The sequence below is a fragment of the Rhineura floridana genome, chromosome 18, assembly GCF_030035675.1.
Source record: "Rhineura floridana isolate rRhiFlo1 chromosome 18, rRhiFlo1.hap2, whole genome shotgun sequence".
In the NCBI taxonomy this organism is placed as follows: domain Eukaryota; kingdom Metazoa; phylum Chordata; class Lepidosauria; order Squamata; family Rhineuridae; genus Rhineura; species Rhineura floridana.
Window position 1 is genome coordinate 13,527,124 of NC_084497.1, and position 21,603 is coordinate 13,548,726.

Genomic DNA, 21,603 nt, shown 5'->3' on the forward strand with positions numbered 1-21,603 from the left:
TATTGCTCAGACTAAAAAGATCCCGACTGATTGGTAGAACATCTCTTCTGTCAGGAACTCTGCATATACTCTGAATCCAAAGTAGGCTGAGCATAGGCAACGCTGCAATTTAACAGGTCGAGGAGATCAGCAGGTTATTTTCTGCGGTTGCTGGGCTCAAGGTGTGTTCATGACAGATGCCAGTGCAATAACAATGCAACAATTAAGTTCATTACAAAAGATGAGTAAGTCGCTATAACAATCACAAAGCAGACAATTTCAGTAATCAATACAATACTTGTTTTCTAAGAATTAATTATACCAGAACAAGCAACAACACTTAGAACAAGACTTTCCTCTTTCAACAAGCCTTTTAAGTTGAGACCTATCCCAGTCTGCATCTATGTTAGAATTGCTTGTTAATAATGTTTTAACCCTTTTTAAAAAGATGTTTTTAAAGCTTTTTTAAAAAAATGTTTGTAACTTTTTAAAATGTATTTTAAGGTCTGTTTTTATGATGTTTTAAAGTGTTTTTAGCCTTTCTGTTTGCCGCCCTGGGCTCCTGCTGGGAGGAAGGGCAGGATATAAATCAAATAATAAATAAATAAATAAATAAACAATAACATTAACAGCCCTTCCAGATGACCTTTTTATTGAGCATTCATCCCAATATTGCTCTACAAAGATTACGTGGATGTTAGATTATATCCCTGTCTTTACTGAGCATTCATCTTGATTTGCTTGGATGGTTAGTCATTTCTTCATCTCACACTTTTCAATGCATTTACCAGTCAGTCATCAAACTGCAAAAAGTCAGATTCTTTTTTAAAGTGGATTCATTGCATGAGGGTGACAGTGGGCCTTAAATCCACGTTAACTGCAAACCTAAAGTTCTGGTATGCACTTGAACTTCTCCGGCAGAACAGCAATAGTCTAGAGGCACCCTAAATAGAGAGTCACCATTCCTTTACCTAACCTAGCAAAAACCACCAGTGGAACTCTGTAGTGGCAAACTACTAAGAAGTCTGGGAAATGGCAATGAATGCTGAAGACTGATGACTCCAGCCATTTGCACTGCAAATTTGAACAAGGCACTTCCAAAAGGAAAAACAAAGAGATACAGTGTTATTTTCCAGGGACTGCATGTTTATGTATTTATTCACCAGCCTGATATGCCACTCAACAAACAACATTCTCTGTGTCACGAAAACATAAAAACACAACAATCAAACGGCAGCTTCAAATAATTCAAGACTGAAGAGTTTCAGAGAGCTGGGAAAGTAAGCGCCTCCTTCTCTTCCAGTTTTCCAGTTTTCTTCCCTGCTAACTTCCCATTTTATTAATGGGGAGCAAGCATAGTTCACATAATTCTCTGATTTTGGTCTGATTTTTAGAGGGAGTGGGTCATTTATTTGCTGTGTACTTAACAAAAAAGACAAATGGGTTCAGGGCTTGATTTGAGCCAGTGCTTAATAGAGATTAATCCTAGAACCCATTCTGAGTATTAGGATCAGTTGTGCCATGTCATGTAAGAACAACAGAGCCCCCATAGCATGTACAGAGTACATTTCTCTTATCACTAAGTATCAGTCGGTCTCGGAATCGGGGGAGGTGCCCCGTCTATGCAAGCAGTGGCTCACAAGCTAAAACTGTTCCTGGATTGTATATCTTATTTCTTTATTTAAATTTGTATCCTGCCCTTCTTCACAAAGATGCCCAGGACGGCAAACACATCTGTGACAAAACAGTACCATTAAAAATAAAAACATATTTTAAAAAGTAAAAAACAAAAGTATCTGAAAACACTAAAATAAATTTAAAAAATAGAGTGCAGGTGAGTGGTTACATGGTTTAATTTCTCTCTCTCCTCTGTCCCCCACCAGTTCCTATATATAAAAGAGCTAGTGTTTGTTAGTCAAGGACCAGAGAGTCCTTGGGGTCCAGGCCCCACTCTGCCATGGAGCTTGCTGGATGATTTTGGACTAGCCACTAGTTCTCAGTCTAATCTACCTCACAGGGCTGTTGTGGGGATAAAACAGGAGTGATGAGAGAGAGCCATGCTTTTTGACAGGTCAGGTAAATTGCAACAGAAAGATGAGATGTCATAAAGACTGAGCTCCCTTGAACTCTTCTCCCTGACTTCTAACGATCTGTGAGGTTTTCTGATATGAGGGTGAGGGGGTGCCCCAGGGGGTGTGAACCCTGAAACCTTTGCACTGGGTTTCAGATCTCTAGTTGTTCTCCCCACTTTTTTTCTTCTAAAATTAAAACAGTGCTGGTCAGATCTTAGCCACCCATCATCTTAGTTTGCTAAGAGGCCTAAATTTGCATCTATACATATATATTAACACATGCAAATTTGTGCTCAGCCTTTTAAGTGCCTTGGAGCACCCGTTGGCTGGGCCAGCATGTTCCTGGGCACCTGGACTTCTCACCTCTTGATGGACAACACCCGTCTCTTCGGAGAGGTCATTTCCCATTGCCTGAGCCTACAAGGCAGCAGGTACCTGCTCCTAGGGATGCCTGAGAATTCTGTTGAAAGCTGAAAAGGCAGTGGAAATTGCTCCAGTGTGTGTGCTCGTCTGTGCTCAAGAATGGAAGTTGGCCAAGCGAATACAATCAGTATTCATTCACACCATTGTTGTTGTTTTCAAGTCTGCAAACGATATGTAATTAATGACTTGTTTTCACATTGTTTTGATGTTTTCTTCACATTGAAACTAAGTTATGTAAATGGTTATGTAACGTACGTTAAAGAGCAGATAGTGAGACAAATAACATAGTGTTTGGTGGAAACTGAGCTGCAGAGGAATGGAAACAGCACTGATTTTGACAAACACAGGTTGGAACTGAACATGCTGCTGCCTTATTCTGCCATCTCCTCTCCCATTTCCCTTCTTCCAACTCAACAGTATCTGGTGAAAGGCCTCTCTCGAATCCCAGTCACAAAAGGATATAACAAAGCTAGGAATGGTGGAGAAAATGGCAACCAAAATGATCAAGGTTATTTTTTTTTGGTGGGGAAGCACCTCACCTTCAAGGAGGAAAAGCTAGATATTGTGTGTGTTGACGTTCTGTATTGGAGCAGATGAGAGGCCCACCACATCCTGCCTTCACCCTCTGGCCCTGGCTTGGAGAATTTTTCCAGGAGAAAGTGACTGAGGCTTTTGGGTTTAGATAAAAGATAGCAAAGGTGGAAAGGCAATGATGTCCTTAGTATTATGCATGCTGTGGAGAGAGTTGATAGGCAGAGATGTCTCTGCCTGGGTGCTTTCAGAGTGTCACTATGTTCAGGTGGGATTCAATCACATATTGGCAGATTAAGTCTGCACAATTATAGTTGATTGGGAAGTCCTGCACAACAAATGCACTTCCCCCCCAAAATCGATTTTTTTTGCAATAAGGGATGTGATGGGAAAACGTGGGATAACACTTGCTTTGACACAATGTAATCTATCCACAAACATATCAGCAAGTATGCTCAATAAATGAAAATGGAACGGACTGCCTTCAAGTCGATCCCGACTTATGGCGACCCTGTGAATAGAGTTTGCATGGTAAGCGGTATTCAGATGTGGTTTTACCATTGCCTTCCTCTGAGGCTGAGAGGCAGTGACTGGCCCAAGGTCACCCAGTGAGCTTTGTGGCTGTGTGGGGATTCGAACCCTGGTTTCCCAGGTCATAGTCCAACACTCTAACCACTACACCACACTGGCTGTCGCTCAATAAATAGCCAATACAAAAATAAATTGAGATAGCCAGTGTCATCTAATCTCCCTGCAAATAAATTGGGATGAACACACAATGTAGAGGGTGTTTGGATAGAAGTCCCTCCCCCCCCAATACTAGAACTGAGATCTCCCAATGTCATTGATGCATAATGGTGGTGGTGGTTAGATTCAGGACAGAGAATTATCTTACTGAATTTGGTGTCACTTCAGCAAGTCTACTCTCAACAGGACTAGCATTGGATTCAACCCATTGTTTTCTTTTGCCATTGGGGCTGGCTGGTTCTCCATTATGGCTGCCAACAGGCTATTGATCGGAGGTTTTGCAGGCAGGCGTGGTGAAGCTCTGTGCTCCAGACTGGCTGCTGCTGGCTAATCTGTCTCTTTTTCTTCGCTTATGCTTTCTCTTCCAGATGAGCGGGCGGTGACGGAGGAGAAGGTCTTGCACTGCCAAAATCCAAACTGTACGGAAAAACAAAGAGCTGCAAAGGTACTCGGCTGTTTCCCACACATGATGTGGGTCCAGGGAGGGGGATTTCTGGGGAAGGGGATACTGTTGTAACTTGAAGGGCGGGGTGGGGCACTTGGCCAAGGAGACAAGAAGCTTCTGGTGTGGATGAGCCCAGAATCTTATGAAGATGACGCCAGACGTGGGAGCCCTGGGTCAAGGTCCCTCCTGCCCTGAGCCTGTGGCATGGGGTCAGGGCACTGAGTGCCCCCCCACACCATCCCATCCTACCTGTTCTGCCCCCTATCATTACTTGCTGCTGCTGGCAGGGGGCCGTGCCACATAACGATGTTCTCAAGACTTGGGTAACTTGTAGTTTCCGGCTCTCTTAAAAAGTGTTGCCTGGCTTTGAGAGCGAACCAAATCGATGTGTTTTCGAGGGGAAAGGGAGAGAGTTGCATACATGACTAAGTGTGTACACACCATACATTTAGAGCGCATTATTTCTCCCAAAGAATTCTGGGAATTGGAGTTTGGTAAGGGGCCTGGGAATTGTAGCTCTGCGAGGTGTAAACTATAGTTCCTATAGCGAAGTCATGTGCTTTAAATGCATGGTGCATATGCAGCTGTGACTACACATTTTAAAAACAGCCGGATGCTTACTGTAGAGGCTGACCTAGATATTTAAAGTGTGTGTGCATGTACTGTGTATGGGGGGCACGGGGGAGGGGAGGGAGAAAAAAAGGCCAGGCTGCTTTTTCCAGCTAGGTGGCAGAGCTGAAGTTGGAAGCCCCCACTGGAACTGGGGGGCTCTTTTCCTGGGAGGGCACCTGAGGCTGGCCAAGTGGCAGCTACTTGCTTCTGGGTCATCAGATCAGGAAGCAGGATGACCTCTGCTGCGGGGGGAGCCAGGAGGGGCAGCCTGTGTGCTGTTGATGGCAGGGCTTGTTGGAGAGGGTGGCAGCGGCAGCACGGAGGAGAGGGAGCCTTGCAAGGCCCAACTTTTTTTTGGGGGGGGGGTGGTATTGGTGCTAGCTGGCCGTCCTCCTCCTTTGGGCTCTTTTTTGCCTCCCCTCCCTTCCATGGATCTCCCATGACCTCACTGGTTTTTCCCTCACTGCTGCAAAACCACAAAGACTTTTCCAGACAGAGTGGCAGCGTCAAAGCCTCAGCAGCAGCTGGAGAAATAATCAGGCCCCATTGGCTCAATGAGTCTCCATTCCAACAAGGACAGCGGTGTGTGTGTGTGGGCAGCTGCTTTCTCTCCTCCGTTTCCTTTGCTGACTCAATTCACAATGATGAACTTGAGCTGCTCTGTCCTTCTGTGCTCAGTTGCCGGAGCAGAGTGCAGCAACATGATCTGCAAATAAAAGGGCTGTTTCACGGCTGGTGCGTATGTGTGTGGGAGGAGGAGGCAGACTTGGACAGGGTCGGTTTTCTTGGGAAGAGAAAGACTGGTGGGTGAGGCAGCCTCTGTTGCAAGGGTACAGACTGAGCAGGTGCGACTCAGGAAGGCAGGCTGGCACCACTGCAGTCACTTCGGTTCAGCTCTCCAGTTAGTGGTGAAAGATTTAACACTGGGTGGAGGACAGCTCTGGAGCCAGCCTTGCGTTTAACTCAAACTTTTTCTCTCTCCTGACATGAGCTCTGGAGGGAAACAAACCTCCCAGTCACTGCCTTTGTTCTGCAGCTTGTTTTGGGATGGGAAAACAAGCTAGCTGTGGACAGCACCAATTGGCTAATGCCTGTGACATCAGATGGGCCTTCTGCCAATCTCTGGAGCAGCTCTGCAACAATAGATATATAAAAGTAAGGTGGACGGGCCTATAAATGAATAAAAAAAGATGTAATATTTAAAAAGAAACATCAGACAGCTCTCTTGAAGCATTTGAGTTATTGGGCATCATCGCACAGTAGGCAGGCAAGACAGGCTGCACATCGCTGTTGTATCTACAGTCTGGGTCTGCCTCTCTGTAATGTGTGAAATAGCCATATACCAAACTCCTCCTCCAGCCAGCCGTGGCCATGCCAGTACCAAAAGCCCCGCTGGGGATGGACTGTCCCCTGCCTGCACTCTCAGGTCAGTTTGTATGTCTGCGTGCAAAACAGCACCACAGAATCCCACCCCATCTTAGCCTAATTGCTTGTTAATGTAAAGCTGCAATGGATTTAGAGACTCCTATTCCCTTCTCCCCGCCTGTGGCAGTAGCCAGGCCCGCAGTCATTCACGGTTCTCTGGGATAGTTCTCCTTCCTTTCCTTTGGGGCTGAATCCTTTGGGGGTTTCCCTACTGCCACCTAGGCGTCTTTCTGGGACTGCTCTGAACTTAAGGTAAGTGCTGGCAAAGTGTCTCCTGATTGCACAGACCAGGCAGTGTCAACGGTTGGCCTATATTCCAGGATCTACCTCTCTGTCCCTTGCCCCTTGCCCTTGCTGCCCTTGTTTCTTCGGAGGTTTTGCTGTTATCAGGAGCGTTAGTGTTATTGTGAAATGTTTTTTGGGGTGTAGAGGATCATTTGCAAAGGGGACATTCTGCAGACCTTGTTTGGCCCCGAGGCTGAAGATGTTGTGGGGATGACCTGAAAGCATCCTCCCAGCCACAATGCAGGTGTCCATTCACGCGCCCGCCCCCCCAACCCAGGCTTTATACAAACTGCTTCTTCAGATTGGTTTAACCGGAACCTGGGAAAAGTCAATCCCTTTTCTGAAAGGGGAGATGACTACTGATTCCAGTACTGAGGTTTTATGGCTGCTGTGGGATGTTATTGGCCAGTATGTATGCTGTCATGTTGTCACCAGCCCCCCAGCCCCCATCCTTGAAACAGAATCTGGGTTGCATCCAACTAAGTTCTAGACAGAGTAAGCCCATTGAAATTAATGACCCTAAGTTAGTCATTAGTTTCAATAGCTCCTCTCTGACTAGAACTAACACTGGATGCAAACTTCTGTTTTAAAAAAACTTTTCAAAGTAAAAGCAACATAGAGCCTTGTGGTACCTTGAAGACTATATAATATAGCACAAACCTTCGTAGACTCAACCCTACATTTTCAGATGTGAACACACTCGTCACCTACAGCAAAGAGTTTCCATTAACCACACCTGGAGGGGGAACGGGTTGATCTGCCGATCAGTTGTGAAATCTCTTTGAAGCGAATTTTTAAAAATGCACTTGAGCTGGTCCCACCAGGTTTTACAGTAAAAAGAGGCAGGGTTTGCCTGGCATCGTGTGCTCCCGTTTTCAGAAGAGAGAGGACTGGAACCGGCAGAACAGGGAGTGTGTTTCTATCCTTAGTTGGCAGTATATAAAAGAGAAAATTGTAAGATTCTGTGCTGAATGGTGATGGCAAAAATTACAGTCACTGTTAATTAGAGCTGCATTATATATGAAATAAAACAGGTATTCCTTTTACAGTAACAGACCGGTGCTAATGTGCTTAGCATTGCTGAGATGATTGCATTAGCGCCTTTGGAGTGGCAGGGAAATGTTCACAAGGTTTTCTGCGTCTTTTTGGCATGTGGCCTTCACCTTGGCTTCCTCCAAGTAGCTCAGAAACAGCTGCTTAAAAATGTAAAACATCAGTAAACAAGGTAATCTGTAAATAGAGGACTTTTGGGTTGCTTTTGCTGCTGCTGCTGCTGAGGCCTTTGTCTTGCTGTGGAACAGTGTGACACGGAGGGCCATTGATAAGACTGCGCCAGTGTGGAGCTCTGCGCTGTGAACAGACTGGACAGTAGCCAGAGGGTAGTATCAAAAGCCCTGCTGCAAGGCCGAGCGAGCATGAGTTGGAGCCCACAATGGCGCCTGGTGAGGAAAGCAGTGGCAGAGGGCCTGCTTTTGCTGCCTCTGTTGAGTTCATCAGGATGGCCCATGGGCTGTTGACATCCATATTGGTGGATGAAACCTGGGACCTCTGGCAATCCTCTGATTTGCTTGGCCACCTCCACAGTGAGCTTGACGCCACAGTTAATGCAGCGCCGAGTGGAGTTTGCAGTGCTCCATCAAGTCTGTGAGTATGCGTCTAACCAGGTGTCCTTGAGTCTCAGCCCTTGCTCTTCATGGCTGATTAACATGCCCAGGTGGGTCCAGGGTGTGGTGAACGCATCTTTGCACGTGGTGGTGCCTGGTGCCTCCAGGGAGGTGGCAGTATGGCCACTTCTGGGAAAGCTTGCCCTGGACCTGCTGGTTTTCGACAGCTACGGCCCAGCTGCAAATACCCTCTCTGAGACAGGGAGTCGACAAGCTCACAGCAGTGCAGTTCCAGGCATTCTTGGAGGAAGCTGATTATTGAGACCCATTCCAATCAGGTTCAGACCTGAGTCTGGGACTGAATCAGCCTTGGTCTCCTTGATGGATGTCTTTTATTGAGAGAGGGAGTGCTGCTTCTGCTTGATCTCTCATTGGCCCTGGGTACCATGGTATCCTCCTGGTCTGTCTTCGGTAGATGGCTGTTGGGAGAACTGTTCTTTGGGAATGGTTCCAGAATTTAGGATTGGACGAGTCTTTCTTAGCCTCTTGGCTCCTGAGCTTGGCTCCAGTGCTATTTAATTTCTATATGAAGCTGTTGGGAGTAGTCATTAGGAGATTTGGGACGAGGTGTCACCAATATGCTGATGATACCAACCTCTGTTTCTCTGTAGCATCTGAATCAGGAGTGGCTATGCAGACCCCCTGCACCAGTATCTGGTGGGCTAGATGAGGGCTGGTAAACTGAGTCTGAATCCTGGCAAGACAGAATGTTGGTCAGTTGCCTGCCCTTGATGGGTTGCCCTTCCCATGAAGGAGCAGCTGGTAGTCTCTGAGTGCTCTGAGATACAGCTGTCAGAGATCCGTCTGTCTTTGATGGCTAGGAGTGCCTTTGACCAGCTTGGTATTGTCAGAGCTATTCATTTTATTTTATTTCTAAAAATATTTTTAAAATATTCTACTGTTCTAAACTATCAGTGCTGTAGCCATTCCTGGTTCGGGAGAACTTGACCACAGATGTCAAGGTGGGATTGCTGTAATGCACTCTGTTCTGGGGCTGCCCTTGAGGTCAGTCCAGAGACTGTGGCTAGTGCAGAACATGGTGGCTAGGTTGCTGGGAGGAGGGAGACTACCACCAGCACATAACTGGCTGCCAATATGCTCCTAGGCCAAGTTCAAGGTTTTGGTACCTTGGCATCCAGGGACCGTATTACTTGAGAGACCGCTTTACCCCTTATATATCTAGTAGGTCACTTTGTTCTGCTGAATAGTCTCTCCTTGGAATTACTAAAATATAAAAAATCTGCTGTACAGCAACTCAGAGGCGGACTTTCAGGGTGGCTCCCTCTTTTTGTGGAACTGCATCCCAATGGGATTGTTTTTTTTAAGGCCTCTGCCTTGGGTGCTTGTATCGTTTAAAAATGCATCATTAGTCATGTTCTGTACTGTTTTTAAACCTACTTTTAGTTGTTATTGAATGGTTGCAAACCGCCTTTTCCTTGTATGGGAAAAGTGAATGATTAATTAATTAAATAATAGAATTATGAATGGTAGAGAGAAGAGGGATGGAGATTATTATTTTTCATCTCCCTTAAAACACTTGTGTGTGTGTGTTTGTGTTTGTGTGTGTGTGTGTTGAGATCATTGAGTGGAACGGACTGGCAGTGAGTTCAGTGCCCAGAAGCTTCCCTGCTCAGCCTTCATGCAAGGCATAATTAACTTATGGGATTCATTGCCACGAATTGTTCTTATGGAGACCAGTAGAGGTGGCCTCTTAAAATGGATTAGACAAATTCATGGAGAAGAGATCTGAAGTGGCAGCCTCCATATTTAGAGGCAGTACACCCCAGATTACCAGATGCTGTGGGGAGGGAAGGCCTGTCCCCTCTGCCTGGGGCCCTGTTAGTGGTGAGAGGGCTGGACTTTTGCAGAGCTCATTGGCTGTGAATGGACGCTTCCAGATTTAGGCTGACTGAAGCCTGTTTTGATTGAGGCAGTGCAACAGATTTAAGAAAGCGGGATAAAAGGGACAAGGGAAGCCACACTCCTTTTCCCGGTTGCAGGGAGGCTGAGATGTCCTTTGATGAGCTGGCCTGTTTAGACGGAGGCCTGGAGCCAAAGGCTGGCTCTTCCTTGGCTCTATGGCTCCTTCCCTACTTTTTCAGCAGAACAGATTGCAGGGCTGGGCGTTTCCCCTGGTGGCTGCCCAAAATGTTTCTTACAAAGCCAGTGGAGCCCGACCCATGCATCCCTGGGATTTTTGCATGGGCTCTTCTTCTGGGAATGTGCAGATTCTTCTGAAGGTCCAAAGAGACAGATGGTTGTTTAGGCTAGGAGTTTTGGCATAGTTGCCGCAGCCTGGCAGTTTTTCTAGGCAGACATGCAGAGCAAGGATGTTTTTTGAGATTTGGTGTCAGACTATGAAGGGGGAGAGCAGAGGAGCGACTCTGCAGCTGCTTCCAAAGAGAAGGTGCTTCCTTCCAGGGGTGGCTGCTGGTGCCCATCGAGAACAGTGGAGAGGAAGGCAAGGAGGCCAGCAGCAGGCAGAGCCAGGGCCAAGGGCGGGCAGAGCCAACTTATCCTAGGTTTGCCACCATCCCTTTCCTTGAGAGTAAGGAACAGGATGTTGACAGGTTGTGCCTCCACCCCCTGGATTGGTTGTAAATAAGAAGGCAGGCAGGTGGGGGCTGAGTGAAGGCAGGTTGAGGTTGTGTTGGTGTCCCATGTGCCCAGACAGACCAGCCTCCACTGCTGCCCCCAGAGCCTGCTGTCTCCAACGGGATGGGTAAAATGGGCATGGGCTGCCTTCAAGCCGATTCCGACTTATGGTGACCCTACGAACAGGGGTTTCATGGTAAAAGGTATTTCAGAGGGGGTTTACCATTGCCTCCCTCTGAGAGGCAGTGACTGGTCACCCAGTGAGCTTCATGGCTGTGCAGGGATTCGAACCCTGGTCTCCCAGGCCTAGTGCAACACCTTAACCACTACACCACACTGGCTCTGCAATGGGAGAGACCTAGGACAATGATTCATGGTTGGGTGCTGCAAGTCTACAGCAAGCAGGCAAAAGACATTAGATCCCAGCCAGATGTGTGCGTCTTCCGCAAGCAATGAAAAGCCACAGAACCGGCTCTTGCTCCAGAATCCAGAAGCCTGGGTGAGAACCTCAGTTCTGACTTTTTTTCCATAAGGATGAAGTGGCAGCCTGGCAGCCGACTCTTACTCCAGCGCTGGCGATGGGATGGCATCCTCCGCCACCCGCAGGCTTAGGGCTGCAGGGCAGGTCATGCTGCATGCACGGCTCTGTCTTTTAGCCCCTCAGCACCAACTCCCTGCCCAGCATGAGCCACCTGAGGCTGCTGCCTCTGCCTGCCTAATGGTTGGGCTGGCCCTTGGAGGAAAGGGTGGTGCTTGTGCTGAGGGATGGATGCATCTGTCCACTTTAGGGTCTCTCCGTTCCTTATTTTTCAAATTGTAAATCCTGTTCTCCACATTTTTAAAGCAATTTGCAAATTGTTTTTAAAACATTCCTTATGACAATTCTTCAGCATTTTAGTGCAAATTTCCCCTGATAAGCACATTTTCATATGCAGTTTTGGCAGATGTACACATTTTTGCAAGCGGTTTCCTCTAATATATGCATTTTTGTATAAAACTGTATTGTCACATTTGGAAAAGTGTGAATTTTGAAGGCTGGCTATGCTTCAGTGTTCACATTGTTTCAGGAAGTGCAGATTTGGTAAGGTCACCTTTAAATGCAAACTATATCAAATTTCTTCCCCATCGCTAGCAGTGCTGGGAGTACTCCATGAGCTGGTATGGCATGATACTGGGGAAGGGGCTGAGCTATGAACTGGGAAGGCCGTAGTTCAAATCCTGCCTCTGTCATGAATGTGGCTGAGGGCAAATTGCTCTCAGCTGCAGGATTATAATAACGCCAGTGGGGGTTGTAGGATGAGTGGAATGATGGACGCAAAGTACTTTGAACAACTAGCTAGCTGTGTAATGTTATTGGCTTCACATTTTATTGTGACCCAGGAGAGTTTCCCAAATCTAAGGTCAAACCTCTCATTTTGGAAAGTATTCTCTTGAGAGCAGTTTGGTGTAGTGGTTAGGGTTCTGGAACTGGAGTGGGGTTCAACACTCCTTACAGCCAAGAAGCTCGCTGGACTGGTTACAGTCTCTCCACTTAATCTACCTTACAGTATTGTTGTGAGGATAAAGTGGGGAGGGGAGATCCATGTTTGCTGCTCTTGAGCTCCCTGTTGGCAGAAAATCTGTTTATTTTCAAATATACAAGATGTGTGTGTGTGTGGGGGGGGGACAGAGCGAGCAGGAAGGCAATGAAATTCTTTTTAAAAGAATCCACTCCGCACAACTGCAGCTCCTGATATATTAGCTGTGTCTTGCAGTTGCCAGTCAGTTGCAACCCCCCCACACTTACATCCCAAATGTGAAACTTTCCTTCAGCCTCTCCCCTCCATCCAAGCAGGTAGTGTGCATCACCGCGTTTAGCAGTTAATAACCACCAGCCATCCAAAGCCATTAAGCAAATATCTTCAGCTAGATAAAAAGGCCTTCTGCAGATCCAAAGAAGCACGCTTGCAATGCAATGGCATTGGGCCTGTCGTCCCAGCAGGAAGGGTGGGGTAGTTTTCTCTGAACAGTTATATAAGCAACTGGGCAAGGCTTCTGCTTTCCATGACTGCACCCAGTCCGTGGCCCCTCTGTTGAAGTCCATGTGCAAACTGTGGATGGCAGAGAGAAAAAGGACTCACTGAAGGGTTACAGAAGGCATTCTGACATCTCCTGGACGTTTGCTCGAGTAGATTGTGGCTGAGATGAAGTCTGCGTCCAGTCCCATCCACATCATTCCATGTTCAGATGGATGCATGAGGACTTGACTATGGGACTCTCTCCCTGGGGAAATCAAGGAAATCCCCTCCTCCCCGTCTCTCTCTGTGTTTAAGCTTGTTGTGAAAATGATTTTGAGTGTGTGTGGGGGCTTCTATCATTAGTTTCACTCCGGCATGATTTTGAAGGAGATTTTTTTTAGCAGAACCGCCCTACGTTATTTTGCTGTGTCATTATTTTGAAACTGTTCTAATTGATCTTTGCAGCAGAGTTTTGGTATCTGTTTAAAACAATTATGAAATCAAAAGAATTCTGCTTTGTATTTCTTCCTATTGTCATCATTTTTAAATTTGTTTTCACTTTGTGTGTTGCCCAGAGAACTCTTCTTGTTGAATGAAGAAGCAAAACAACCAATAAAATAAAAATGATGACCTGTCCCTGCCAAAGCTGCAGTTTGTCCCGTGGTGGTGGAAGGTATCACTTATCTCCTTTTTGCATCTCAGGAAACAGCTTAGGGGGGTGATGCTGGTGTTGTTCAGGATGATTGTGTGTGTGTGTGTGTGTGTGTGTGTGTGAGAGAGAGAGAGAGAGAGAGAGAGGCACACGCGATTAAAAGCTCACCTCTTCCTTCACTGAAGTTCCAAGCAAACTGGTGGCCTTTCAGGGACATAAGTCACAGATCTCCAAGTAAGGTGTAGTTGGGTCCTGAGGTGCAAAACTTTCATAATGCCTCTCCAGATATTCATTGCAAAAGCCTTCTGTTAACATTGAACCCAACAATTGCTCAACAATCAAGATTAAAAGTCAATCCTATGTCTCTCTTTTTCTCCTTCCAGCAGATCTGAAAAAGTCAGCCCTTCCGATAAGGGTCTAAATTCTGATAAATGACTTTACAATTGTAAAGTTGGCTTTGACAGCAGCACTTCCACAGCATGCCAGCAGATGGCAGGGTTTGCTTAGAACTGTCTGGCTCAGGCATCTTAAGACCCAAGGAATTGTGGGAGAATCTGGCATGACATTTCCTCCCAAGGTTTCACATATGAAATTAGGGACATGTTTGTAATACCTCCCCCCCCCGCTCCATTCTCATATCAAGGGCCCCCTCCCACACACATTACTGAAAGGCTGTACTGTGGTTTCTTCTGCAATAGTCTCTCTTCAGATTTAAAAGCCAACATGATTGCTTGGAGATGTAGCTTCTAAGGCCAAAGTGCAGCTTACTCAAGTTGGGTGTATCCAAACAGCTTAGGACTGGGCATGCATGTTTCTTAGTGTGCATTTAATAACAAAAGGGTGGGGCCATTAAAAAGGGGCGAGGCTAGAGTGGGATATAGAGGGCTTCCTTCCTTCCTATTGGCTGACAGGACCTGTCAAAATGAGACTGATGAGTGCTATGCTTATTTTCTTCTGGTATATGTTATGTCTGAATTTAAACTGAGACACTCTCACTACCAAAAAGCATACAAGAGAGGAAGAATGACCCTCCCTTAGAAGAGCCCACCCCACTCGGTTTCTGCATGAACCACTAATCTCAATGTGCCTTGGACTCAGAAGGATGCAAGCCCAGAGCAGGGACTCATGCAGAGATGCAATAGGGGGCTTACTTTAAAACTGTGCCCTTGCATATTTATTTATTTATTTATTTATTTATTAAATTTATTAGTCGCCCATCTGACTGGTTGTCCAGCCACTCTGGGCGACGTACAAGATAAAAAACAATACAGACTTCCGGGAAGGGTGACTTAGCCTGTGCCTGCTTTTGAGACGGGCTCCTGCCTCAAAAGAAGCTTATTCAGATATATCAGTCAGTTTTTTCTTTTTTTTTGACTGATTAAACTTCTCCCGGGTAGGGAGAAACGAAGAGATTAACCTCAAAGCCTATTTTTGTTGGGACGACCAGATCTCATTAATTTATGGGACGAGGTCCAGCCGACGAAGGTGGGACGGATTTTCAACAGCAAGCTCTATCTGTTAAAGCGAACGTTCATCTTATCTTCTAAGAGAGAACGCATTAACAGGCAAGCACCCTTCTTTCTATATTTTTCTTTTACTTGACTTAAATTGTTGCTGTTTAAAAGAGATTTGCCAGATTGATCGGTTTTTGACATCTCACTGGGGAGCCGTAACTTCTCTCTGCTACGCACTAATTAATAGCTTATCTCTGTTTTTGTTGCAAAAAGCTGTCCTGGATTTGCATTCTAAAGATACACACAGAAGAGGGATTTCTATTCCAGATTTTTATTTTGAAAAATATTATACTGTTTTGAGACTACTCTCTTTTTGGTCTATTTTATTTTGACGAATCTGTTTCTTGACGATTGCCATTAATTGTTTCGATCCTGGGAACTGCATTTTGTTTACTTAACTATTGGAGAGATAAGGCTGTCTGCTCTGTTTATACTGTGATGTCACCAAGTCTGGAGTATTAACCCAATTGTTGCTGAAATAAGAAGTGGTTTTCCTATATTTTTCTTTTAAAATGGCAATTAAGAAAGTGGCTGAGAATCTGGAAATAACTATGTTTCAGAAAATAATGGATGAGATTGAGATAACGAAAATTGAATTGAGTAAAATGAAGCAGGAGATTAAAGATATAAGGGTCCCTGTGAGAGAGGTGACCCTGGAAGGGGTCCCTGTGAGAGAGGAGACCCCGGAGATTGGAACAGGGGTCCCTGTGAGAGAGGAGACCCTGGAGACTGGAATAGGGGTCCCTGTGAGAGAGGAGATCCCGGAGATTGGAACAAACGTGGAACAGGAACAAGATTTGGAGTCTATGGACTTTAGAAATAAAATCTATTGTTTGGAACTCAATGTTATCTCTGAAGAAATTAATGAAGATTCTAGAGATAAAGTTATCAATGGCATGGATTATCTTCTGGACTGGAATGATGTGATGGAGCCCAATATAGAGAAAATCTATGGAATTAACTGCAGCCATGTGACAATGGAAAAACTTTTAAGAGATGACCCAGTGTATTTTGAAAAAAAGAACAGAGATATGATTTTACAGCAGTATTTCAGCAACCTATTCAGAATGGATGGCAAGAAAATATTTGGGATAGAGGTAATTCCCATCAGACTCTTACTATATGACTATGGCTTTGACAGCAAGATTATTATGGAATACTGATAATGGAAGATTGGATATTGAAATTACTGGACTTAACAAGACTACTGAAGATGGAAGATGGAAAATGGAACTAATAGAGATAATAGAACAATGGCTACTGAAATTACTGAACCTAACAGATTCTGATGTGATGGATTAATTGAAATGTTTATTTTGACTATGGTTATGACAATAAGATTATCATAATTAGTAATGAGATGGATTAATCGATATGCTTATCTGGAAAAAAAAAATTGATAGATATATTTCTTAAAGAATTGAATTCTCTCTTTGACTTTTTGTGGAAAGAATAAAGTAATGTTTATGAGATTTGATGATTAAGTAAGATAACTACTGGAGGAAAGTGATTTTATAATATGACTTAAGAGACAGGATTGCTATATATTATAGACTTATAACTGATTTGATCTTTGACAAATGGGAAGTCAATATTTTACTCTTTATTTTTTATTTTTGTTTTTTTTTTTTTTTTTTTTGTTTAACTATTTTTGATTTTGTTTTTTGTCTTTGAATGTTTTATGATTTTGTCTTGTATGTTTTATGAAAATTTGAATAAAAATTATTGAAAAAAAAAAAAAAGATAAAAAACAATACATTAAAATGTTAAAATTTAAAACCATAACAGTAAAAACCTAACCCACCCCAAAAGCCTGCCTGAAGAGCCAGGTCTTCAAGGCCCGGCGGAAGCTCATCATAGAAGGGGCATGGCGGAGATCATTTGGGAGAGAGTACCACAGGGTGGGGACCACTATTGAAAAAGCCCTCTCTCTAGTCCTCACCAGTCTAGCTGTTTTAACCGGTGGGATCGAGAGAAGGTCTTCTGAGGCTGATCTTGTTGAGCGGCATCCCTGACGATGCTGGAGGCGCTCCTTCAGATAGACTGGGCTAAAACCCTGTAGGGTTTTAAAGGTCAAAACCAACACCTTGAATTGGGCCCGGTAAACAACCGGTAGCCAGTGCAACTCCTTCAGCACTGGAGTGATGTGATCTTGCCGGCGGCTGCCTTTAATCAGACGAGCCACCGCATTCTGTACCAGTTGCAGCTTCCGGACCGTTTTCAAGGGTAACCCCACGTAGAGCGCATTACTGTAGTCTAGGCGAGAGGTGTCCAGGGCATGTACCACCGGTGGGAGCAGATGATTGGGAAGGTAGGGGCGCAGCCTCCGTATCAGATGGAGTTGATACAGCGCCGCCTGGCTCACAGCCGAGACTTGAGCCTCCATGGTCAGCTGGGAGTCAAGAATGACCCCCAGGCTGCGGACCTGGTCTTTCAGGGGCAATCGTACCCCATTGAGCACCAGGTCCACATCCCCCAGCCTTCCCTTGTCTCCCGCAAACAGTACCTCGGTTTTGTCAGGGTTCAGCTTCAGCTTATTCCTTCCCATCCAGCCACTCACCGACTCCAGGCACTTGGACAGGGTTTCTACAGCCAACCTCGGTGAAGATTTAAATGAGAGATAGAGCTGCGTGTCATCCGCATACTGATGACATTGCAGCCCAAATCTCCTGATGATTGCCCCCAGCGGCTTTATATAGATGTTGAACAGCATCGGGGAGAGGATGGAACCCTGTGGCACCCCACAAGTGATAGGCCAAGGATCCGAGACCTCATCCTCCAATGCCACTCTTTGGTACCTACCAGAGAGGAAGGAATGGAACCACTGCAATACAGTGCCCCCCATGCCTAACCTCTTCAGGCGGTCCAGGAGGATAACGTGGTCAACGGTATCGAAAGCCGCTGAGAGATCAAGGAGGACAAGGAAGGTGCATTTGCCCCTATCCCACGCCCTCCTCATATCATCTACCAAGGCGACCAAGGCTGTTGCAGTCCCATGTCCAGGCCTGAAGCCCGACTGAAATGGATCCAGATAATCCGCTTCCTCCAAGTATGCACCAGTCACACTTGATGCCAAGATGTGGCAGAGTTACCCATCCCCATCAGAGACTGGAAGGAGGCAGGGTCTAAGCAATGACTCATGCAGAGATGTAGTGGGCAGCCTCCTCTGCAGATAGGCTTACTAGAGCTTTACCTTATTGAATTAATTTCTTTCTTGGGTCCCTCAGTTTGGGAAATGGCTTTAGTGTTTCGTTGCTAGTCCTTTGGCGCCACCACCCCTTCCTTCCGGGGGTCCCAGATGCCTTGCGTGTCGTACCCTTTCATGATTTCTCTTGCACTCTCTGCTCCTACAACAGTCAAGCCATTCTCTATGTTGGCTGATAGGCTCTGTGCTTTTATGTCATTTCACATGATGCTGTCTGTGAAGGCTGCTGCATGTTTGCTCCATTTGTAAGTGGCCAAGTATGTGAGGGGGCGCAAAGCGGCAAAAAAGGAAATACATGTGAGATGAAAAGAAGTCTGTGTTCAAGGAAATAGATAACCATGCAGACATGTGTGTTTGATAGATGGTGAGGTGGGGGGGAGGGAAGTTGGAGGCGTTCTGGAGCCTTTTCAAAACGGCTCTTAAGGCTGAAAGTGTCCTCCAAATTATCATTTGTTTGTGATTTAAATGTTTCACCCCAGCAAGAAAATGTGTTGCTGTTATTGTTAACTTGTTTTTATTATTTAGATAGCACCACTCATGCATCTGGCACTTTGCAAATCCATATGAGCAAAAAGAGCCAAATCCCTGCCCCAAGGATCTTACAATTGAAGTAATTCATTTGGACAAGTGATTGGTGCAAACCATCTAAAAACTGTGGGCCTCAGCTTCTCGCTCTGTTCATCATCTTGCAGATGTGCATCAGACTTGTACGCAATGGTGGAGGCAACATCCACGCGGCAGCTCTGTTCTTCGGTTACCGCAAAAGCATTTTGTTTGTTTGATTAATTACATTTCATGATCACCCCAACAATAGCTGTTGGGTATTAAAACAACATAACCTCAGTTTGTAAACACCTGAGTGAGCAAAAACATTTTCAGTTGACATCTGAACATGTAAAGCAAGGAGGAAAAGCTATTCTCCAAATAGAGAAGGTCCTGCTCGGTGTGCCCGCACTGTGAATCCTCGAGATAACCACAAGCAGAGCGTCCTCCCCCCTGCTGATCTTAAGGGTCATATTTGGGCCCTGAATTTATAGGCCAGGGCCAGCAGCTTGCATCAGACCTGGTAGCACACAGTCAGCCAGCACAAGGCTTTAAGGGTCAGTGTTACATATGCCCATGGGCAGGAGCATTCTGCATTAGCTGCAGCTTTTGAACTGTTGTCAAGGGGAGCGCCACGTTGGATTGCAATAATCCAAATGTGAGGTGACCAGAACATGGATCACTGATGCTGAACTATCTCAGTCCAGGAAACGCTATAGCCACAGCTGGAATGATTGACTGATGCAATTTCTTAGTCACCTAAGGCAAGGCAGTCTCTAGGTGACTTACAGCCAAGTTTTAAAAATGCACAACTGTTACAAACCACACCCCCAGAGTGTCTCAGTGCAGCAGAATTATCGCCCATCAAATGCCTGGGAGAAGTCTTAACCTGGTGCCATAAGGATGTCAGTGTAGGATTTAGGAGCAGAGGAGGCTGCCTGAGACCGTGTCAGCCCTTCGCCTGTCTAGCTCAGTCCTGTCTCCCCTGGGGGGTGGGCACTCTTCAAGGTTGTCTTCCCAGCCCTACCAGGAGATGCTGTAAATTGAACCTGGGACTTCTGAACGCAAAGGTGCTGTACCACTGAGCTATGGCCCCTCCCTAAATTTACTTGAGGATCTTCTCCCCCGCCCTCCCAGAAAATCATTTTCTCTATGGGCATGTCACTTATGAGTATTCAAGTAGTTTTTGCTTCAAATTTGGGTGCTCTGCATTGCCTAGAACACTTCTGCAACCTTGTGGGACCACAACTCTCATCATCCCTGACCACTGGCTAAACTGCCCGAGGATGATGGGAGTTGTAAGTCCAACAACATCTGGGGACCCATAGCTGAAGAACACTTGTCTAGGATGCGCCCTTGCCTTACAAATACCCATCCCCCACACCTTCCATCAGCACTGACGGGTAGCTCAGCTCTGCCTGTTTGGACAGGGACAGCCTAACTTCTGTGGTCTACTCTCTGACAACCTCTAGGTTAGACTACTGCAACGCATTACACATGGGGGTGCTTTTGAAGATGGTTTGGAAACTGCAGCTGGTGCAGAATTCAGTGGCCAGGTTGCTGACTGGGGCGAGATGGTCTGAACTCATCACACCAATCCTGGCATGACTCTTTTGGCTACCAATTAGTTTCTGGCTCAATTCAAAGTTATGGCTCTGACCTATAAAGTCTTATGTGGCTCAAGAGCCCTGTCCGTCAAGGTCCGCCTCGCTCACATGCACCAGCGTGGTCCTGCGTTCGTCATCTGACACCCATCGCTGTGTGTTCCCTCTCAGGGAGGCATGCCTGGCACAGTCACTGTTTTGAGGTGCCAAGCAGTAACATTCTTGTTCTCCTGGGCATTTGGAACTTCTGCTTGTTTTTTAGCGGGGTGAGGTTGAGTTGGATCTGTTCTGGTATATATATTATTTATTTCAGGTTGTTTTGTTCTTGCTTTTACATTTATTTTGCATGTTTGTAAGTCGCTCTGAGTTCACCTTTCTTAAAAAAAGCAACTCATATATAATCATAAAGAGTGCAAGGGAGGCCCACAAAGGTTGTGGAAGCCTCAGAGTTTGGCTCTGTTTGGGTTGGACTGTACCTTTTTATTTTTCCTCTGGAAGAAGGCGATGCATCATTCCCAGGCAAGGGTGGACCAAGATATGTTGCTGCTTGAGAAGAAGGCCACCCCGTTGAGCCCCCACCCCCTATTTCACCTCCTGTCCTGGCTGTTGACAGTTTAACACTTGTCATAAGGCAACATCCTCCGTAAAGGATTTTGGGGGTGGAGAGGACAGGTGGCCTGGCCCACACACAGCTCCATCTTTCAACCAGGGAGCAGGGGAGGGCAGGTGGATTCAGGAGGAACAGCCAGGAGTCTTCAGGTGCTGCCACACAGCATCTGCTGCCTGAGGTGGTGGTTGCCTCACTCTGCTTAATGGTGGGGCCAGCCCTGTTTCTAGAAAAATCCATGACAACTTCTTAATATTCTTGTGTTTCCTTCTTGAACGGTAGGAAGAAAAAGGGCAGTTTGGGGACAAACACCCTTCCTAGAAGTTCTCTGGGTTTGCTTGAACAGCCCAACAGGTCAGACAAAATTTCATTGTACAACATTGGGGGTGGGCGGGTATCCCACATGCTGAGGGCCACTTAGTCTAAAATGCTAATCTCAATACTGTTTGTAATTTCTGTTTTTGTGATGGCCAATGGATTTAAACAAATAAATTTGACGGAGTGACTGAGTTAGAACCTGGCATTGGACACAACTGCCGCGACTGAGCCTTGGATCAGGACAAATGAAGCCCTGGGTGTGTGGTTTTGTTGTGGAGGCCCCCCCGGGGCAGTAGTTTGGGTGAAGGGAGCTGCTTTGACAATCAAAATGTATTGATTATACACAGAGCTTGGAAGTAGTTCGTTGTAATGAATTACTTGTATT

The 21,603-nt window shown here is 45.8% G+C and overlaps 1 protein-coding gene across 2 annotated transcripts in view; it reads left to right on the forward strand.

Annotated features, from left to right (window-relative positions):
• Positions 1-4,120: 4,120 nt before the first annotated feature.
• PLEKHG5 (pleckstrin homology and RhoGEF domain containing G5) overlaps positions 4,121-21,603 on the forward strand; it is a 98,648-nt gene continuing 81,165 nt past the window's right edge. Inside the window, exon 1 of one of the 2 annotated variants that reach the window (XM_061600765.1) lies at positions 4,121-4,197. The gene's annotated coding sequence lies outside the window, so the exon portion shown is untranslated. The remainder of the gene's footprint in view (positions 4,198-21,603) is intronic. The other variant, XM_061600766.1, reaches the window with a different exon arrangement.